We start from the raw sequence: 24,469 nt of genomic DNA, 5'->3' as shown, positions 1-24,469 counted from the left end.
ACCAATTCCGTAACCAGAACACGACAGTTAAATAATGTTTTGATATAAATGAACTGGCGTAAAGTTCCTGTTGGTTAAGCGGGGTTAAACCCAGCCGGAAAAGTATTGCATTGCATCTCGCTAGCGCCGGTTTTATATTTATCTACTAGCGGAAAGTACTGCAAGAATAATTGTATAATAAATCATTTGGAACACGTGAATACCGACAAGTTTGATCAACTCGACCTATGATAGTGTCCTATAGTAGAATGCTGTATCTTTATCTTCGCTATATTAATTATGTAATTTAGTCTTGCTTTAGAAACACATTTACGCATTTCCCACATCAAGTAGGGTGGTATCATGTGTGTCCAAAAATCGCGTGCGTGTATTTGCACCGTCGGGGTGATGTGGATGATAGATGATATGATGATGATATGATGATTATCTTCCACATCACCCCGACGGTTGGCCCAATTATGCAGGCCTCCTTGCCTAGGGAGGTACCAGGTTAATTCGACTTCGACTCTTGGAATTTTCTATCACCATCTCGGCCTGTTCAATTTAGGTGCATTATATTGTGAGTGGGAGAATGCATTTTTAGCACGTTTTTTAGCTTTTTTTTTAACTGTACTTTTTATTTCATTCCTTAGTCGAAAAAAAACGCTTTCGTAAATTCCTTCTAAATCCTTTCCATGTATTTGTACTGTGATGGTCCCGAATTTATGACTGGTCACCCGTATTACAATTGTTCCTTTTTCACAAGCTTTTATTTAATCTGTTTGTTGTGTTGACCAAATTTAGCAAATGATTTCAAATCTTGTATTCCAATGTTCACCAGCTCTGTTCGAGGCCTTATCTTAACTGAAGAATGCGCGTTCAAGCTTGGGTACTACAAATAAAAGTTTTTATATGTAAAGAGAAACATGCAACTTGCTACTGACTGGTAATATCTGCACAAAAATCCAGAGAGAAAGTGTGAGAAAGTGCACAAAAATCCTATCCTTCTCGAAGACTTATTTACAGAAAGAAGAAGATTAAGAGACATAATATCATATACCAGTAAGACAGATGTACTGCACCTTTTCACTTTTGCATCATGCATATCGGGGTTAAAATTATTTCAAATAATCACCCCTATCACCTCCTAACGGGAATACGTCGAATTACCAATAACCCTGTCTATTAAATATTAACCATTCCTTACATCATAAAATAAGGATGATTTTGGGAGGTAAGGTGTTATGACCCTTCTGTCTGCACTTACACTGGCTCACTCACCCTCCAAACCGAAACACAACAAATTCAGTACACAAAAACTTTCTTCACAAAAGGTTTTTTAAATGTATTTTAAATTCAACATAATAGTAAAATAGTTCAAGCCGCCAATGTCACGTAAAAGTATTCCAATAATTTGAATAATTTTAGACATCACAACAATCGCTTTAAATAAAAGTAAATTGCATTACGATGTTTCGTTTTCTAAGCTGAGGTCAAGGATACCAGGTTAAGTACCATCGCGTGTCGTTTATAATTCATTCAACTAGTTTTCGGTTGACGTTTGTGTGAATGTCGTGATTACGCTTACATTTAAATAAACATTAAATTATTTAATCGTAATGGTAGAACAATCGTCTTGTGTCTGTATGTAAAAATGAATGTTGGAATATCACGCTACTATGCAAGCGTTACCTCTGCAATCAATTGGTATGTCAATATCCTTCCCCTTAACCAATTTTGGCCACTGCACTCATTCTCAGCGAATAGCCAATAGAGAATAGCCAACTGTATGGAATATATGATAGCCCATAAATGTGTGCGCCAATACAAGTAGCCTTTAGTTTCATAATTCCATGATAAGGCAATTAAACACGTCCGAAAAGAGTAGGCAGGTACTGCAGCACAACTTTACGCGTACTTTCCGAGGCACGAGAGTGTGGTCCAGACTCGGAGCTACTGAAAATTGTGAATTTCTCATTATTTAAAGCAAATACATTTAAAACGTATCTTACGCTTTATAAGATATTCAGTAGACCGTCGAGGCAGAATCGTCGTATATGTATTTAATATTCATTACATTTGAATTTTAAACGTTTCTAAACAATGTTTTCGATAAAGATCAAAATGTTTACAATTGTTTTTGATAATTATTTAAATTTAAAGGTTTCTCATATACATATATATCTGTGTCCTATGATACTTGGATATATACAAAGTATTTTATGAAGACTATCTTATGAATGCAGTCTTTATTAATACAATTTATGTAAAATATTTAAATCGCAAAAATCACTATTTTTGAATGCGTAATACCAATTATGATACGAGTATTTTTAATTTAATTTAATTTTTCCTATTCTATATTTAAATCCTAATATTTTTTTAAAGTTTCAATTGGAAGGAAAAACGTCCTTTTAAATAATTTGACGATTTAAATCATATTCTGATACGTGTAGTCGACAGTCGTATAGGATAGGTTATAGAAGAATTTGAAAAAGATTAGTCATGAAAGGCATTTAGGTAGTTATTAAAAAAATTACCATTTTTTAACCGAAACAAACGAAGCGCTAAGAACTTCTATCATACAAAAGTTTAAGTCGTTTATTATGTTTCTTCTTGATGGTAGTCTATTATAGTCACAAGAAAAATAATCTCGCAATCCATTCGACAGGATTTTTCGTTGTATCTTCCTTTTAAACTTTGTCTACTGAGTGTGCATATTAACAATTTAAATGTACAATAATGATGAATATATGAAAATCATAATCACACTTAATATGAGGTCAAAAAAGCCCATTAGAATACCGTATCAAATTCCATCGTTCTGCCTTCAAATTCGAGCAGAGACATAAAATTTTCCCGCAGTAAACTAATTACGATTCCGCTCGAGTTCAACGTCAAACATGTCGTAGAGTAGTACTACAGAGACACTTATCGGCAAATCCAGCGTGTATGTGGATAGGGAAACGAGTCGAAGTTAAATCTATGATAGATTAAATTCGATACATTTTCCTTGAACGAAATAGAGGCATATATTCTTTTATGTCTGTCCTAAAAAAATAACGATTTAAATATTGCGACATATACCATCGTAATTATAGGTTAATGCATAAAGCAATTATACGCATCTAGTTTAGCACACACCGATTCAACATTTTTAATCTGAACCATAATAAATGATTTATGTATTGTATTAATAAAAACATGCATTCAATTAAAATTATTATAATGAAATTTATAAATCAAAATATATAAAAATTCACATATACATACATAATGTGCCTGAATTTTATTTATCTTTAATTATTATATACCAATATGTTTTAAAGTATTTTGTTGAATGTATTCGTGAGTAATCCCGTGCCGTCGTACCAAAACGGAAATGGTTACCGTTGGTTTTAATTAGGTTGTCCGTCACTAGGAATTACAATCCCCCTCCCCTCACCTACCAAGGTCGATGCGTATATGCAATTAACACGTTTCCTTTTTCTTTTTTTATTACATAATTTCATTATTAATTGATATTAAAACTAGCATTAATAACTTAAATTAAATCAGGTAATACTAACAATGCTAAAGTTTGTAGGCATAGCGACAATGGCAAAATATGTCTGCTAGTTTGTCAGACGTTTTGTATTGTTTATTTTCGCATAGCTACTAAACCGGTTAGGGGAACAGATCGGATCTTCCGTGAGATCAAAGCAGGGTTATCACGATTTGTATAAATGCATTTATTTAAATAAACCAATCGTAATTACCTCGATTAATCATAATTATAATAAAATCAGTACATTATGAACTATTTAATATTTAACTTTTGTATATATTATACGATAAAGAATTTCAATTAGTGAAGTTTGAAAGTAACTTATATATAAACATAATGTATAATTTTTTTTTTTTTGTTTTTGTTTTATGTATTAATATGTTAGACGAATTATTTTACCAAGTTGAATAGCCTGAGCGTTGACAAAAAACAACAGTTATTTTTAGTTGCAGAAGTTAATACTTTGACTATAAGTAATTGTAACGCTGCAATATTTAATAAATCTATTTTCAAATAATCCCTAACTAAGGCAATACTAAAACGTATTTTGAACTTCGAACGCCATCAAAGTCTATGATAATTATTTACTATGATGCTATTTTTTTTAATTCTTTTTTCGATTATCTTTACGATAATGTGATTTGAAAATAATATTCTATTGATCGTAAAAGGTCGTATAATACAATATCTTCGTTCTATTTATACTTAAGGTAAATATAAACTAAGACAACCTCTGATCACTCACAAAAGACCTTTGTTACTAGCGGATTAAATTACGATTGTTATATCAACACATAGAGATAATTTGAACTTTAACTATTCAGATATAAGAACCATTTTACCTTTTAAATATCTCTATGAGAATCGTGTTATCGGGAGGGTAGAAATTATGTTTAGTTTAACATCTGAAATATGACATTTGAAAATCGAAGTCTCATAATAATCGCCGGTCACGTAAAAACTTTTTAAATAATATTTTTTCTGTGTCAGTGTTTTTTTGCAAAGGTATCAATTAATCCATCCAAGGACTGTTGTTGAAATCAAAACATTTTTTTATTTCGAGGTAGGATTCACAGCCCATATACATTGGCACTATAAGAAACTTTGGGATCTAAGATGTTATGTCCATTGTACCTTTGGTTACACTGGCTTACTCACCCTATAAACCGACAACAACAAGAGCAAGTACTGCCGTTTGGCAGTAATATATACGATCAGTGCATATCCTACCCAGACTAGCTTTAACGAAGCCACCAGCAAATAAAAAAAGTATAAGTTTATTAAAATGATAACTTATTAAATAAATAAAATTAATTATTAAATCTGTCATGGCAACAGTAAGTGTTAATTATTATTATAAAACAAGCTTGTTACTAGCTGCGAATACACATGTGTGGTCCCTGTCTTTAAATTGGACCTTATGTTATCTGTGCCGTGTCGCGTGTCACTGTGACACTTGACACCCCGTTATCTTTAACTAAACAAAACTGTGCATAGTTCTTTTGATCTCAGTTTTTTTTTTTTATAATTGGGCTCGCGCTATTTATAATGTTGACTGGACTTTTGTTAGAGCTAATGGCCTAGTTAATATAAGTGGATTAGAGAACAAGGTCGAGGGTTACAATCCAAGCGAGCACTTATAAGTTTTTCATATGTTTAGAAACGACTTGAAGGAAAAACATCTTAAGGAAACCTTCGTTTTGTAATGATGATTTCTGAATATGTGTGTAATTTTGTTCACATGTCTGAATTTATTAATTATTAATTATATTTTTATTGGTGATTCGGAATGGTCAGGAGGCTAGAACACGTGAATCTTACCTGAAGATTGTAGGTTCAAGGCCGGGCAAGCATCGCCGAGTTTCTAGTGCTTTAGCGTTTCCAATAATCAATCCTACGCTCACCCATGAAGGAAAAAATATGAGGAAATCTGCGTGTGTCGATGAACTGCTGTTTTTTACTTTACGTACGTAAAGCTAATTTACAAAATGTTCAAATTGAATTAAATAAATCGAACGTTATTAATTTGACCTTTAATTCATATCGATATAAACATGTAGATGTTCTCTTGGTGGTAGGGCTTTGTGCAAACCCGTCTGCTTAGGCACAGGTATGAGTGGCTGACTCATCAGATGTTCTACCGCCAAACAGCAATACTTAGTATGGTTTTGTTCCATTTTAACATGTACTATTTTAATAACTTGTTGGTTATTATCTTCTATTTACTATTATTTATTTGACTTTTAATGAAAAATATGAAATTAAAAATACGATTTGTTAATTTGATTTACTCAGAATATGAAACAAAAGACGAATACCAAGAAAAAATGCGAATACAAAATCCGAAGCGATTAAAAATTCTCGTTAGTAAGAAACGACGCGTTTATGTTAATACGTCGAAAGTAGTGTCACTTTAAATATTTGCTTTTAATTTTGTAATTATTAACTCTTACTCGTGTCGCTCTAGGTTAAGGATTAAAAATGAAATTACTAGTACTATACTTGGCTTTAAAATTTGAGTTTGCTATCTCAACCGTACCGATCAATCTCATTCGTGTCTTCTCCATCCCACGTGACATTGGCGGAATGATCTGTGCCCTGTCCATCATGTCTGCTCCATCAGCCTGTTGTTTTTTTATTATTGATTTTATAACTCATATAAATTCAGTTTTATAGTGTTTTGTTTTACGTAAACGATTTCTTCGAAAAAACATTACTCTCCTCATAACTAATGATAATTTATTCAAAACATATTAAACGTTTAAATAATTGTTATTATAAATTTACGTTAACACTTTTGCATCGATGGTCAATTGAGACTGTATAGATTCTTTAGCATTAAAAAAAAGTTGTCAATTCGTCTATGTCTAAATCTCAGTGTCTTTGACTCTTATCTATTATAATTGACGAACAAAATGACTCTATTGCAATAATTAGTATATAATATAATTAGTACTTAAATAATTTAATTCTTATTGTGTTTTTCTCTCATGAAATTTTTAGTTGTAGACTGAAGTTTGGGAGGTAATAGTTTCAGTAGTTCCATATCAGGATGGCTGTACGCCATTGTTCCTGCGCCCATTGACTAAGAGATAGAGTCACACTGCGTCTGCGCACACAGTAGACTACTTATAATATATTCTGCGTCGACTATTCGAGATCCATGGAGTACAGCCGTCGAGATTGAAGTCAAATCTAAAATATAATCTATACTTCTATACTAATATTATAAATGTGAAAGTAACTCTGTCTGTCTGTCTGTCGCTCTTTCACTGCCAAACCAATGAATTTGATGAAATTTGGTATGAAACCAACTTGAACTCCAATGGAGGACATGGGTTACTTTTTTGCCTAACATATTACAACCAACCCCTAAAACGCGAGCGAAGCCGCGGGCGACAACTAGTATACCTATATATACAAAATCATTTGTCCTAACTGACTGAACGTAAACTCGCAAAGCCACGGCTCGCTATACGTCTAGAAAATTTATAACCGATGGTTATTTATTTTTGAAAATTCCGTCTTAAAGGGGGAGTCGTGACAGCCGGCTCATTTTATATATGACAGAGTTTTTTTGTTACGGCTTACTCCAAAGAGTATTTAATTATTTTGATAAAATGTTAATTCATTTACCTTGATCTTCCGTGAAGGTTACAATTATATATTACAGTAGAATTAAATATATTCTAGCTAATTCTATTTTTTTTATTACAATAACGTTCAAAAAGGTCGGATAAGTCTAAGACACAATCTTACTTAAATATTTTAAAGAAATTACTTCAACAAATATTAAGTAATTTTTTATTTAAAAAATAATTGTCAAATTTTTCTCCATAATTTGCGAAACGTAAAGTTAAATAAAACTATGAAATATTAACGTAACGTACGATATGTAAAAAAAAACAATATGTATATGTAAATTAATTTCATTCATGTATAAATACGTAAAGGCAGCCCTAACCCCTAAACCCGTCAAGTTCACAGTTTCACACGCACTTCGATCGTTGACCGGTATTTTTTTTTAAACCGGTCCAACGCCGGCTGAGTTCGAGAAATCCCCTCGTACAGCCGACGAGACGCCGCTTTGTATTCTTATCATTATCACTGATTGAGTTCTACACCTGATATTAAGGCAAAGGACGGACACCTCCATGACAGTACACTCGCAGACGCCGCACGAAACGCACCTGTTACTCTACGTCACACGTTCCCGCGCAAATCCGCGAAAAATGTAATTGCATTCCGAAATTAGAACCACAGATTAAAGACTGCATGGGGTAAAAAAATATTATAGACTGGGCAGTGTATATATTATCTGTAAATAAAGTGTTTTTTTTTTAAGTGTAAATATATTTAATTTTAAAATTATAAAATCCTGTGATATTAGTAATTAAGAGAGCTGGAGAAAATACGACCGCAAGTGAGTATTATTGCATGTTTCTATTTTTTTTAAATAATTTATATCAATGGAATGTGCAGGTAAAATATATAACAAAGGCCAGTGGTCTCTCTTTTATATGAACACCATAAAGGAATAAGAAACGACATACATTTCTTCTTAAAGAAAAAACTATACCTTCCATTTTATAATGCGTTTCGTTCGCGTTTATTTAGTTGTCAAATTCTAATGTATAGTAGTGATGTATAGTTTAACAATATATATATCGATAATTGTTAACTGTTTTTTTGTATAATTAATATTTCTATTATTATTAAAGAAGTGAAATTAAATAATTAAATTCGAGATTATAATTACAAATTGATAGATCGAAGTTCATTTTACGCACAGCAATGATTATAAATATTATAATAATAAAAATCTACTGTAATGTAAATATTTTTTTTTAAAAAAATCTTCAATAGATCTTTACAGATTTTATAACGATAACGAATTGACATATATTTTGTCAATATTAATAATGTATCTCTTTAAGCGAAACTGAAATTAAATGCAACTAAGCAATTCAAAAAATTAATAATAAATTTTGCCCCAATTAACAAAGTTCTAATCATAATTATTATCCGCTTAATTGTATAAAAATATCAATTATTTAAATGCAGCCTAATGGAATTAATATGAAAAGTAATACGTATATGTCGTTCCTTTGCCCTTTCTTTGTATATTTTAAATTGGCACAGTGGCATTATTATATTCAACTATATCTCCAGTTAGTCTTAACATCACTTAAACTAACTTACACGTGTGATCTTTTACTTTAAGTTTTAAATTACGATAATTCTTATCATTTAGTCTTACGATGATTTCAATATATTAATGAAATATTTCAATTAATTTTATCGTTCGACAAATCACTCGGTATAATTTCTCCATTTATCGTATGACACAATACGTTTCATCACATCACTATGCTATTGAAATATTTATCGATTGACAAAGAAAAAAGATTTTATATCATAATAATGATAAATACAGGCATGTTAAAATAAAATTAAAATTATTTCTTATTATTATTCGTATATTTTTTTAGTGGTAGGGCTTTGTGCAAGTCTACCTATGTAGGTACCACCCAGTAATCAGCTAGTCTTTTCATTTCCAAATAGCAATATTTTGTATAGTTCTTTTCCGGTTTGAAAGCTGATTAAGTCAACGTAACTATAGTTACTACATTTTCTATGGCGGAATCCACTACGATCATTTGGACAATGAGGATTTAATATTAGAACTCTTGAATAAAATATTATTCATATGTGAATATTATAAACAGTATAAATAGAAAATATTTTCTATATGTGGGGACTTTGCATAATAGTTAGTTTCTTATGTAAATAACATATACATTTACGTACTAAACAAGGCATGTCAACGACCACGACGATTATATTTAAAACTAGCTGTGCCCGCGACTTCGTGCGCGTTTGAATTTAATAAGCGTGACTTTATTATTGTTTACATATAATTCTAAAATAAAAGTAGCCTAAGTTACTCCTTATTACATTAGCTATCTGCCAGTGAAAGTCCCGTCAAAATCGGTCCAGCCGTTCCAGGGAGATATTCTGAATAATGAAACGAACTCGAAACTCAACAGCACCATGAAATGTTTGATTATAATAATAGCAAAGGATCGCAAAATTTCCTTTTTGTAAATTGTTTGCTTATATGGTCTAGTTTTGGGGTCCTGAATGCGAATTTGCTATCGGGTTTATCACATAAAGTTATTAGTTATTTTTTATAATAATTTAAATCTTACAAAATAAAATAATTATAAATCCTTGTTGTGTAATGTCTCTTCCACTTCTCACTAAAGCTTATTTAAATTACTTTAAATTCTCCCGTGTAGATTCTTCTAAAAACTTTACGTTGCTTTTTATCTTTTTTTTCCGTTAATCGGTACCGTGAAGTCTTTAAGAAAATATTTCATTTCAGACAATTTTACCCGTGTATATTGGTGTGATTATAACATTTAAAGGATTTATAATTTAAAACTGAGTATCCTCGTAGTACTAACAAAATTTCACGAGTAAGATTCAAAGGGAACGCTTATACTGATATTTGTCTTATTTGTTAACGTTTAAGATTTATGATTTCATGTCCGTAATGTGAACTCTCGTGCCTCAAAGTGCACGTAAACTAGTTGAGTCTGTGCCTGAACTCTTTCCGGTAGTGTAGGAAACTGTGAGTGAGGGAATTATATAGTTTAATCATTATTTTAACCTGTTATGTATTCATAAGAGTCAAACTCATTAAAACATTTCGAAAATAACCTGGCCTAAAACCTCCCTTCCATTTGAGGAGAAGATTTGGAGCTTTTCAACGCTGTTCCAATGCGGGTTGGTGGATACACATGTGATAGGATTTCATTGAAATTAGACCGATGCAGGTTTTCTCACGATGCTTTCTATCACCGTCGGGCACAAGATTAATTACAAACACGAATTAAGCAAATGTAAATTCAGTGGTGTCTGGTTTTGAACCCGCAATCATCGGTGTATCTTAACACGCGTTGAAACCAGTCGGCCATCTCAGCCTGTATGTAACGCTTTAAGTGTATCACTTGGCAAATATAAACGTCATATACTATAATATTATGATGAATGAGAATCGTATAATATACAAATATTTGGTCAGACAAACAATCGGATTGTTATTTAATTAGCTTATTTAATAAATGTAATCTGTTACGCCATTCGTATAAGAAATTACGTTGAATAATTTTAAAATAATACACGAAGCATGCACTAATGCACTGCCCATAAACATTGGTTGCTCTATATATTAGTTCATTTCGTGACAGAATTTCTGTCGACACGTGCCCGAGATACTTAATATCCAGTTAAATTAAGGCCCGCAAATCTCCAAGAAGTTGTATATGTCCATGGGTGGTGGTATTTTCCATAAAGTGAGCCTTCGGCTAGTTTGCCACCGAAAAAAAATAATTGAAAGCGCGTAAGAATCTACTGTTCTACTTAAACATAAAAGTGAAAATAAATGTGTAAATTTTTAAAATCCCATAAGGGCAGATTTTTTTTTTAAACATTTATTTATTATCCCTAATATTCATTATCTGTTATCTAACATTGAAAACGCGTTATCATTACAACCGAACAGACTGCTACCGGCGTGTTTAGTTTAACATTACATGTAGATAATTAATTTACAATTATATTATTATAATATTATTTGTTCGTGTATTAAGCTATGTAAAATACACATGACGTATTTACTAATGTAAGGATGATAAAGTATGTTGGTACAGGCAAACGAACTCGGTAACCTTTCATAAACGTCCGCGTGTCCGCGCATTTAAAATTTGATTTATTTTGACATTTGACATTTGACAGTTGACAGATAAAGATTTATTTAAAGCATAGTGCAGATGCACACTAATTAAAAAAGTACATTTAAAAGTAAAAAAAAATAATTACCACGACGAATGTTATTTAAAATCTGATGCTTGACAGATCAATGAATCACTTTAAATGAAGCAAAAAAAATAAGCAGGAATCTATGAGACATATGTATGTAAAATGATTTATGTTCGCTTAGCAGAGTTTTGCTTTGGTAGAATATTTTATGCATGATCAATACAGATACATGCGATAAAAAATACTGAGACGTCGTTAGTAAACTTTTAATTTTAAACATTAATTTATTAAAGATTAATAATCCCATTGTTGAAACAAAAACGGGGTAACAGAAATTATATATGATTAAAAAATATAATTTCGTTAACTATTAATGCGAAAATTAAAAAAAATCTTTCTTTTTACACGTCAGATAGTTATTTATCCAATAATCCAAAACCAATAGCTTAAGTCCTCCACGGAATATTTTGCCCAAAAAATAAGGAATTTTCGACAATATCGTTGAAATTTGTCCAACAATCGATACCAGTGTCATAATACGTCATCCTCAATGAGATCTCTATTAATGTCAACTGCAATCCAATGCCCCGTAGCCACGTGTACACTGCACACGCAAATACAGAAATACACGTGTATGTCATGGCCTATAAATTCCTAATAAAATTGCTCTGTGATAAATCAAATGATAACTGTACTGTTTGTCCTTTAAACAATAAAGATTATTAATTAATGATACAAATGCATGACCGATAAGTATGTAATAAAATATTAAAAAACCCAGTAACAAATCTTTTTTTTTGATTAGACGTCTTGGCGTAAGTTAAGTTTAGTATCAAAATTAGTACAGTTTGCGGACGGGTAATTATGTATTAAGTTGGTGAACCATTGGCGCTGTAAGAAATACATCACCAATGCGCCACCAACCTTGGGGTCTAAGATGATCTGTCCCTTGCCGGCAGTTACCCTACTCACCTTTCGAACCGGAACACAATAATACTAAGTATTGCTAATTTGCTATTTTTTTTTATATACATATATGATGCTTTAAAATATCAAATTTGGAATGCCAGATTTGACGTAAATCCTACGAACATTATAAGTAAAAAAATAGATTTTGTAAATTTTAATTACTCATGTATAAACTATAAAAAAAAACTTATCTGAATGATGTTCATATATAAATACAATGTCTGATCATATTCGTTACATTGATGTTGTCAAATAATAGGATGACCATAATTCTTGGAACTTCCGTATTCGTGGTCAGTAAACTAATGCACTATTAGGAAGGACGCTACATTTTCCGGTCACATATGTCATTATTGCGCAGGCGCATCATTACAATGACTGTGAGCGTTAAAATCGGTGTCGGAGTGTAAGTGTATTACAGAATCATGTTTCCAGTGTTTTGTTCACTTAGAAGAGTTTTTCGTAAAACAATTTATCGCCTAGTTATTAATGTCCGCGCATTTAAAATTTGATTTATTTTGACATTTGACAGTTGACAGATAAAGATTTATTAAAGCATAGTGCAGATGCACACTAATTAAAAAAATACATTTAAAAATAAAAGAAGGAATTACCATGATGAGTGTTATTTAAAATCTGATGCTTGAATTGTCAGATTAATGAATCACTTTAAATGAAGCAAAATAAAGAATCATGTTTCCAGTGTTTCGTTTACTTAGATGAGTTTTTCTAGTCTAGTTATTAATAGTAGGTACAATTTCTGTTAGGGTCATACGTTAAATTGGTAATATAGTTTTTTTTGTAAATTGGTACGTATGTGTTTTAGATAAACGAACACATTCTTACTTGTATTTTGAAAATATAAGTTTTTTTTCTTATTTTATGGATACACATTGTAATACTAAATATGTTTGGACGCCTTTTAATAGTGTATGCTTGCAGATGCTGTAAGCGTGTACTTAAGCTGTTTTTCTCCGTTGTCATTTATTTGACATTTGGGTGAAGATGCAATGTGTAACTGTTAACCCTGTGAACAAGTTTATAGCTAAAGTCGTTACTTAATAAAACCCACTGCAATTCCTTAAATAAGTGTTTGATCTCCTGCTGCCTGATCTGGCCATTCACGGGGGAGACTAGCTATGTGCACAGGAAATTATAATTATAGGACCCAAATGTGTGCGCAAACTAAGACGCGCTATCTATTTGCTCATTCTTAACAATCAATATGAGAGCAAATAGACCTGACTAGAACAACTATAGGTACAGGAGCCTAAGGCCCGCAGCCTACACAATAAGCACTATGTCAACAAAACAATCAAAGTGTAATGTACTTCAAATATAAACAAAATCAATATAAACTAATTATATAAATTGTTTATATTCATAGATAAATTTATTAGCGAATATAATAAACAATAATAATAATAATAAATATTGGACAACATCACATACATTACTCTGATCCCAATATAAGTAGCTAAAGCACTTTTGTTTTGGAAAATCAGAAGTAAGGACCCCACAAGCACCGAGACCCAAAACAACATAGAAAACTAATGAACTTTTTCTACATCGACTCGGCCGGGAATCGAGCCCGGGATCTCGGAGTGGCGTACCCATGAAAACTGGTGTACACACTACTCGACCACGAAGGTCGAGTAGTGTGTACTTATAATTAGTAACAGATTTCGATATCCACGCACACATATATAATTTACCTGTCAGAGACCTACATACGAGTTAACACATGGGAACGTGTGTATAACATAATAATGTATATCAAAAATATCATTAAACAAAATCGTCATTCGTGAAAACATTTCCTTCGAAGTATCACAATAGCGATGTTATTAACGACCACGCAATTGTCCTTTTGACGTCATAATGGCGTGATAAATCATTAGGTCTTTAGCGATAGCTTTTAAAGCAATTTTGCTTAAATTATATATATAAAAAAAACGCACATAATGATATGTACAGTTCAACTAAACGTGTGAAGCATATTCAGAGCGTCCGCATTCCAAATTGCTACATTTATTATGTAGAGGCGATTTTTTTTCCTACCGCCAAACAGAATTTCTTAGTATTGCTGTGTTCCGCTTGAAGGTGAGTCAATGTAACTACAGGAACAAGGAACATAACATCTCAGTTTCCGAGGCTTGTGGCGTATTGACGCAGTAAGGGATGGTTAATATTTCTCACAATTTTCTGCCGTACAACTATCTAAAACGGCACAAAAATCATTAAATAGTTATTTTATTCTACTTATGGTATTTGTTTTTAGAGGCAAAAGAAAAACATAATCTGCAAATATTTTAAGTGTCTAACTATCACAGTTCATGAGGTAAAGCCTGGTGACGGACGGCCAGCGGAGTCTCCGTTGTGCCTTAATTACATTGGCTTGCTGGATTATTCGAGTGAATAAGGTTTTTAAGCTCGTTAAGAATTGATATGCGCAATGTAACCGTATATTTATTTGATTAACAGATCAAATGCAAAATTTTAAATCAAACCATTACGAAATTTCGTCCGCAAGAAATATAAAATAACACCCTAATAATTTTTTAACCGACTCTAGAATATTTTCTTACCTATCTTTTGCTATGCTTACGACTAATCAACGTTGATATTACTTTTGGATTAACGAATGATGCTTGATATTAAATTGAAAAGAAATCCATTAATCCACGATTAGTCATGACAGCCAAATGCGCAGGAAATATTGCTGGGCATAAATGTTTGCGCAAACACTCTCTTGATACAATCGGATGGCTTTAAGAAGGATCAGCAGGCGGTAAAAAGTGAACTAATAGCTATAGTTACTGGTACTTAGAATCGTCAGGAAAATTCAACATCTTTAAAGGTCCAACATAACATAATCAAGACACTAACACAAATATGAAGATCATTACACGCAAATTACCAGAAAATGTTTATTCTACAATATTCAACTATTAATCTTGAAATATAACCGTAATTTATTAACTAACTAGTTGTTTACAAATTTAATTTAATTCTAGTTATTTCAACGAAAGATAATTATCTGTATGGAGTAAATTTGCAGAACCTTGAGTCTAGCGATAAAAGATTGATAAGTGTTTGCGGATCATCCACGGATATCCAGTACAAGGATGCTCTCAAGAACGCATTCCTGTCGTAAGTTTTTTCTGATTGGTGCAGAGGTCAATGCAAATGATAAGCGCTTCGGTCATTGGTTCTTTCACCGATTGTCATTTTTTTGGTCATGTGGTCTAGGTAATAGGGCTACGTGGAATTCCATCTGGATAGGTAACCCACTCTAGTTGGTTACCTAGATCGTTCGTTGGTCTAGAAAAGAATGAGTAAACCACCCAAAAAATTTAGTCCCCAAAGTTGGTGATGCATTGACGAAGTCAGAGTTGGTTAACCATGCCCATTTGCCAGTATATTACCTATTTTTAATAAACGGTTGTATAACTCAGACGGCTACATTCTGTAAAAATGAGGGTGAAGTGAAAATTACAAGAACCGTTGATTGTATTGTAATCAATACACATTCAAATGTTTTCTATAATTAAACTAAGTAATTCAAGTAAGAGCAAGGTGAAGTTCTTCCAGCTTCGTAATTAACAAAAGAAAAACATGTCGGAACGTATCATTAAACGAGTTTTTTTTTCATCCATAATTTAAATATTTAACAAATGTACTTAATTGATAACACTAATATTCTGAATCTACAATGTCAATGTTTCCTTTCTGAAACGATACTATTATTAGATTACTACTGATAATTAAATATAGATAATAAATGATGATATTAATTAATTATTTATTCAAACTATATAAATTTTAATCGTAACAGTAAATAGCTCCATAATAAGCAGGTCACTGCTAAGCTAATTTTTTCAATCTGATCACGATGCGTTCCTTGACCACTGAACACGTGATAAATTCTAAACACAAATTAAAGCACTTCTCGTCTTTATTGTTTGTAGTTATTTTTATGTTCTTGATGTTAGCAATAAATGTGTTATAAATTTTGCTCCATGCCAAGTCTGAGTTTTGTAGGTTAGGTTGACCTTGTGAAGACTTAATCCAATCTATTCATTATTTATCCTGCAGACGTAAATGTACGTCATGACCTCGTGTATAACCTGAAATAATTTAATGTTCTGAGGGTTAGAAATTAGTAATCCGAATGTCGATAACTTGATTACTTGATTGATTTTAATGGTTTGCGAATGACAGTCCTAGGTTATCATTCCAAGTAAGTGTAGTAAGTCGTCACACAAAATACACTTTCGAGGAGTTTTCTTTTTTATCTTAGTAACTGTTCACATTTTTTATTAGGATTTAAATGCGCATAATTTATGTTTATTTGTCTGAAGTAAGGTTCTATGATCATATGTATTTCTGTATAAAACTGCTTTTTTCCGGTAGAATATATATTCCGAACCGATAGTTGCTTTACGATCAATTTAATTTTGTAGTATAACGATTCAAAATCGGTTGAAAGAACCTACTCGGATAAAGTATATGTTTCAATATATACATATACAATCAAGATATTTTCATTCAGATATAGAAGGATCAAACAATTAATGTTATGGAGCTCCATAAACCGATATATATTTCATAGTGTTTTATTTTATTAGCTACTCTATAGATAATTGTATTTTAATGACATTAGTTATTTTTTCTGTGATTACATCTAGTACTAAGCTGACGAATAAAGTCAAATGAATATCTTGTATTTTTTTTTAATATTTTCGTATCCGTAACCGATGAAATATTCTTATATCCGTATCCATATCCGAAACGACATATCCGTGGCATCCCTGTTCAAAACTAGCCTTGTCTTTACATATAGTGTAAAATATACTTTTATTATTCTAATTGTTAAATAATGATATTTCGCGAAGGTCGTAAAACAATTAATACCTGCTAGTTCAGATTAAAATAACGGCTACAAGATTATACCTGATATCTTTATCAGTCGAAGGGTAGATAGACGAAAATATTTATGGCATAGATGCCAATATCAAGTTGAAATTTTGATTACAAAGTTCATTTTATCGATTGAAAATATATAAATTTTATTCAGCGTTTATTTTCGGAATTTCCACGATAATTGGGTTGCCAGTAAATAAAACACCACTCGTTCCCAAGACCAAGATAATTGACAAAGGATAGTATGATTCAGAAACACGAATAAAATGAACCACGAAATCTATTGATATATAATAGAAATAGAAACTAAATATATGTTCAAAAATTATACAGCAAGTTTCCTGAGCACCATTAGATACTGGAATAATTTTATTATTAAAAAAAAAAAACATGTGCCATTGAACGTAATGATGACTATAGTCTCGGTCTTGTTTATACGTTTTAAATACACTGATCCCTTTTCTCACCAACATCCTTCGTAAAGATACCATTACTGTAGTAATGTTGCAAAAAAATGCCATCTTAGTCACGGCTAGGCTATGAAAACGTTTCGAAATGACGCACCAGCCCCTCCCGATACACAAAGCCCTACACTAAGCTCACCGGTTAATTGCATCATGATTTCGCAAATCACTCAAAAGATACGAAGATATATATTTTATCTTGAAACATTAGTAATTTTCGTATTTCGTATATTAGCGATAAACTTGCACTGGAAATTGATATTCCTTCGTTCCTTTTTACGTAATCATTAACAAATCGTTTATTTATGAAAGAGTTGTTTATTTTCTTACTCATTGAAGTTTATTGCTGTTGCTTACTAACACTCTGTTGAGAAATAGGGGCCTTGGTTAAGGTAGAGCGTTAATCCTTATTCTCCTACGTGAACATCATCGAAGCAAAACGATCCTGATACACAAATGTTTTCTAAATTAAATGAAAACATGAAAAAAATAGTCCAGAATTCCATACTTGAGATTAATTCCAGGCAACCTTTGGGCTACAAAAGAATTGGAATTAGGTCATATATAATATAATAACTATATAACGTTACAAATATAATTTAAACATATAATAAATACATAAAATGGATACAATAAAATATACTGATAAATAATTATAATATCAATAAACAGTACGTAAACAACATTGCTTTAAAAAAGAAAAAAAACAAAATTTGGCTCGTTAAATAACACATTTAGATATATATTCTCATACTAATCTTTCAAATGATTTACTAGCTATTTCGAATGGTTTCAAACCCATTAAAAGTTACTACTCGGGTCATAGCGTGACTTAGTCCATAACCTTTATCAACGGATGGGCTATCTAAAGCGAAAAGATCTTTTTAAATCAGACTAGTAGATCGTGAGGCTATTGCGTTCAAACAAACGAACTCTTCAGCTTTAATTATTGTTTAAATGACGTGACGTGACAATATTGCCATCTCTTTCTCATATCTTCGTCCAGCACAATAACTATAGAACTAAATGTGTATATAATATAAGAAATCTATTAAAGGAATGAGCATGCATTTTGATACTAGGTTCTCATTGACATATCTTGTATACATTTTTTACTGGACACTATAATCAGTACTAATAGTCTAATAGATGTAAATAGAACTTTTATTTAACATTTTTATTTATAAAAATATTTTGTACTTGTGTATGTAATGGAATAAACGTAAAATTTGAATAGAAAAGTAGCGGCATGTAAATGTGGCAATGCTGGCCAAAGACGTCGTCTACTTGAGAAGGTGTTGAGGTTGGGGAGCTTATTTCACAACGTTGCTCATATTCTGGGTTGATACAGATGTGGTAGATTTTCGTCCGACACATGCTGGTCATGCTGGTCACTAGTGTTTCGTCACCACTAAACTCTAATAAATTATAAACAAAAAAACATAAGGCACATGAAATAAAATATATAGATATTGTATTAAACACAGAATAATGTTGTAAATAATTAACAGACAAGTAATTATAACGTTTCAATATCTCTTATCGCTAAATCTAATCTCAAAGTCCACGAAAGCGGAATGGACATAGCTCATAGGAACTATTTATAAATTTGCAAACACTCGCCAACATTGATTAAATACACAACACATTCAGACAGCCCGTAATGATAAATTGTTACAATATATTTTAAATTATACAATGTACATTTAGAAATGAATGTCTTTTTTTCTTCTTTTTAAAATCAAACTTCTATATAAACCCGAGTGTATATAGGTATGTATGTCCACGTGTTAGGGATAAAACCCTACCAGATTATAATCTATCTCTGTGCAAAATTCCCTTCAGATCCGTATAGCCGTTCTGACGTAATAGACTAACAAATATCCGTCTTTTCTCATTTATAATCTTAATAAGAATTTAGTCTTATCATAAATATATAAATGTCTACAGTAATGACATCATATGTTAGCCCAGCCCATTTGCCAGTCCGCCTATCTATTTAAAAAAAGGAAAAAATAATAAACGAATACCGATTATTAACTAATTTTTCGACTACGGAGACTCGAAACAATTTTTATGGGCCAAGGTTTTCGTATCCGTAATAAATTCTCGCCAATCTTCCGCAAATATTGTAACAGTTGTCATTTAATTTTAAACAAAAAAGTTAAACAAATATTTATAGAAAAGTTATACTTTGTACTGTACAAGATGATAATAAGGGCAATTATGTACATACATTAATTTTGTACGCACAAAATATTATCATGTAAATTGTTCTTACATAACTGTTTTTATCGATATACTAGATAAGCCTCGTGGGTTTAGCCGCATTTAATATTAGGTCTGTGTCTAACTTCACTCTTGTGGGTTCCTGAGTTAAGTGTATCTGTGTTTTTGCACACACTTGTGAACTATAAAATATACGCGCTATATAGCCAGCTAAAGTTAAGACGTTGGTTACCGTAGCTAAAATTCAAACAAAACAACAGACGGATGACGAAAATCACTGGAGATACTTATAATGCAGTTTAAACTTGATTGATAAATATTTGATGAACTCGGTATTAATACACTCAAATTCAACTGGCAAACACTTCTAATTAGTATTATTGTGTTCCGGTTTGAAGGGTGTGTAAGCCAGTGTAACTATCAATACAAGTAACATAACATTTCAGTTCCCAAGGTTGAGGCATTGAGAATATACAAGGGACGTTAATTATTTCTTACAATGTCAGTGTCTATGGGCGGCGATGACCTTCGCGGAATGTCTGTCTTGTTAATATTTCTATTATATATTTCTTATTAAAATATCTTAATCGTGGTTAGCAGAAATGGTTTATGAGGCGAGATAGAACGCGTGCATCATAAGCGTTGATTGCGGGTTCAAACAGCTGAATTTTCTTTTGTCTTTAATTTGTGTTTAGAATTCATTCCGTGTTTGTTGATAACGGAAAAATCCTGCCACGTATGGGCCACATGTGTATTCACTAACACACGGGGTAACATGGTAGAATAAGCTCCAAAGTATCCTCAAAGAGTGAGAGCTTTAAACCAGCAGTTGGAATTTTCAGGCTTTGTTTTATCATAATCTAATAATTCAAGAGATATAAAATGATCTATGAAATGACTTAACAGACACGTGTGCAGGTGCATTATTTGTTTTGATTACTTGTAATTGATCAAATCGATTAATTTAATCCCATCCTTTTTAACAAGAATATTATCGATTATGATAGAACTGTAAGTATTATTAGTCACAAACTCATAACATAATCATCCGCCAACAGCCAACGCTAATATACTAAGTATTGTTTGTTTTTCTGTTCCGGTTTGAAGGGCGAGTGAGTCAAAGTAACTAGTCTCATGATATCTTCATTTCCAAGGTTGGTAGCATATTGGCGATGTACGATTCGATCATGAAACGCCAGAGTTAAATATGCGACATTAATTAGGCACAAGCATAATATTTCAAGGATTAACATCAATATGTATCAGCATCGTTTGTTAAATTTTTCGTTCGAGTCATAAGTAATTATTTCATGTGGCATTTGATATCTATATAGTTGTAAGAGTTTTTTTTTTTTTATAAATATAGCCATATAAGAAATATTACCATTGCGGCCTTTAATATACACAAATATAAAATCAAAATAGTTACCTTACAAATCATGACCGCGTGTAATGGTGGCAAGAGCAGCATTACTCCGTTGAATTGTAATTCCAATCCTCTGTTCTCTCAAATCTACTAGACCTCCCATCATCAGTGGAGGCAATCAGACATGCGTTTATGTAGATCTATATATATAACATATAATCTAGATATAGGATTGTCGTTTGTAAGGAACTTGGCCCCGCTGAAAGTAGGACTTCTCTTCTTGTAATGCTTGTTATTCATTTTAATTAATAATTATTGAGTTTACTATAAGATATTTCTTGGAAGAACTCAGATGCTTTTAAGAGGAGGCGAGAGACCCTCTATCTCACCTAAAATACCGCTATCAAAATTTTAAACAACAGTTTAGGTTTAAGATTTTACGATTAGGTTTATGATAATAACCATTCTAACAGACATTATATAACTTTTGAAATTAAATGGAAGGTTTCCTGGAGATTATTCTACTAAGATCTTCAAACGCGGATTGATGGACACATGTGGCTGCCTTTTATACGTCATATACCTTATTCCTTAAGATGTTTTTCTTCACAGTCAAATATACTATAAAATAAAAATAAAGATTAGTCACAACTCTGAAATTTCATAGTCAGGGTTGTTTACCCGGCCTTGAGCCCGTTATCTTTTTCAATTCGCGTATTCTAACCATTGGGTCGTTTTGACTTTCATTTGTATGATAAATAATGTTAAAAACAAGAACGAAAAATTTGACCTCTTTTTGTGTTAGTATATGCAACACAGAAACATGATATGCTCTTACCACAGTACCATATGGCAGACATATGGCATGCCACATGCTTGTGATAATTTGTGCATGTAATCTTGTGACCACTTACCGTCAATTTAAACCGCTGAATTACACATTAAGAAGGTCCTTGAAGCTTTAATCTTTCAAAATGTTTCCAAAGTTAGTATAGATAACATTGTTATCAACAAATAACTAAGTAATAGAGCACTCTGAGATGCACAATAGAATAAAGTAATAAAAAAGTACAATAAAATCCATATAAAATTTCCTCGTAATCTTTTGTATGAGACAGAGCAAAAAAAAAGCTACAAAAGTAAAAGATACTAAATAAGTATGTTTTCAGCCGACTCGGCGTAGAATACTTACATTATATGTGTGAATCAGGGATGTTATGGAGTTATTTCGGATCTAGAGAATTATGGAGTAAGGATATATTACCGGTTTCAGATACGGTCACCGACACGAAATTATTTCAATTTTAGTTACGAATTTTCGAATATCTAGTAATTGTAAAAGAAAATATTACAAGGTAACAATTTAATTTGGTAGGTTATTATTTGAACTGAAATCGCTTTAAATATAAGATATTGCAAAAACAAAATTATAATAAAGATTTTTTTTCATCTGATTCGGTTACGGAGCGTCATCAAATCTTTGGAAACAATTGAACATCTATTATGTTCAATTGTTTCGAAATATCTTTTCTCTTCTATCATTATCATTAGTCACGTCTTGATCGTCGGTTCATATTACAGCGCCCTATAGATGACATTAAGTGTTGTTTAAAAAAATATCGTTGGATATCAAATATAAGAACATAATTAGGATATTTTCAAATATATACATTAGTCTTAACGTTCGCAACTTTTTACTTTGATTCAAAAATAGCGTTTAATGAATAGTTTTAGACTTGATCTTCGTTCAGGCTATAAACGTTATGGAATGGAATAGATAGTCTGTTTATATTTTTAGTTGATTTTTAATACTATTACTATATTTTTTATTTAAATAATGAAACTACTAGATTATCTATAAACTAATACCCGTAACGCATTATGAAGGTTGGACCTATTTTTTTCGCAACTAAATATAATAAAAAAATTATAGGTATATGTTCATTATCAAGGTAATTATTGGTTTTGCGCTATCAATATGACGAATTGATTTCACATTATTTATTTATAGGTATTTCAAATCTCTGGCTTCACGTTCTTTTTAAAATAATATATATTGACAGTCATATGTTATGCTATTGGAATATGTCTAATTACCTCTGAGAAGGCTTGAGGCTAACCCAACGGGTTCTATTAGCATAACCGCCACGACCGATATCGTTCAGAAGGACATTATTATCAGTACAAAGGATCGTAAATATTTCTTATATTGATAGATCTAGATAGTATTCATTTGGTGGTAGAGTTTTGTGCAAGCCGGTCCCGGTAGGTACCACCCACTGATCAGATATTCTACCGCCAAACACCAGTACAGTGTTGTGTTATGTTCTGGTTTGAAGGGTGAGTGCGCCAGTGTAGTTACAGAATCAAGGAACATAACATCTTAGCTCTCAAGATTGGTTTTGATTTCATTCTTACAGCGCTGAGTCTATGGACCACTTACCATCAGTTGACCCCTTGCATAAACGAATCGCACAACTAACTAGTTTCGTGTATTGACACGATAATAAATTTTTGATAAAAATTCTTTAAGCAATAAGAAATAATTTTAATAACAAATTGTATAATAATTTTAATAACATTCTAAGAATCAATATTAATGTATGGTTAAGACGTCACGATTTCGGTATTGTTAAAATCCATTCGATCATCTTTATTCCGCGAAGGTTCGGAACAGGAAATTTACTTAAAGAGGTTTGAGCGCATATGATTTGTTGAAAGACGCACGATCTGGTCACCTTTAAATATATATATAATATAACATAATAGTTCATACTACACTCGTGCTTCTAGTTTTTCTAGACTTCGGCCACATGTGTATTTTCGAGGGGAAGGCTCTGTTTTTCAGGTGTTTGTTACTTAAAAAATATTATATGTTAACAAGGGGTATAGAAACAAACAAACACTTTCGCATTTATAATATCAATTAAGCTTTTAATTAAATATTAAATGATAATTTTGTAAATTTATTTAATTAACATTATTATTATACGTAATTAACATGTATTCAATTTTATTATTTCATGTATGATGGCTTACATTATTTACACAGTTTCACTGCAAAAGAACTGAAAAAACAGGCCAACTTTATTATCTTTGTGTGCGTGACAGTTACGCTCGACACTCGCCGATCGTCATACTTCTTTACTAGTGGTCAGTGGT

At 31.7% G+C, this 24,469-nt stretch overlaps 1 protein-coding gene across 2 annotated transcripts in view; it reads left to right on the top strand.

Moving 5' to 3' along the window:
* The window catches only part of LOC125073694 (solute carrier family 41 member 1), a 107,921-nt gene that overhangs the window by 34,490 nt on the left and 48,962 nt on the right, over positions 1 to 24,469 (top strand). Inside the window, exon 1 of one of the 2 annotated variants that reach the window (XM_047684663.1) lies at positions 7,667 to 7,949. The exons of the other annotated variant lie outside the window; for it this stretch is intronic. The gene's annotated coding sequence lies outside the window, so the exon portion shown is untranslated. Of the gene's footprint in view, positions 1 to 7,666; positions 7,950 to 24,469 lie in introns of those variants that run through there. 2 annotated transcript variants of the gene reach the window in all.

Source organism: Vanessa atalanta, chromosome 25 (assembly GCF_905147765.1).
Source record: "Vanessa atalanta chromosome 25, ilVanAtal1.2, whole genome shotgun sequence".
Classification (NCBI taxonomy): Eukaryota; Metazoa; Arthropoda; class Insecta; order Lepidoptera; family Nymphalidae; genus Vanessa; species Vanessa atalanta.
The sequence above is the reverse complement of the archived record's forward strand: the minus strand, read 5'-3'. Positions and strand labels throughout refer to the sequence as shown.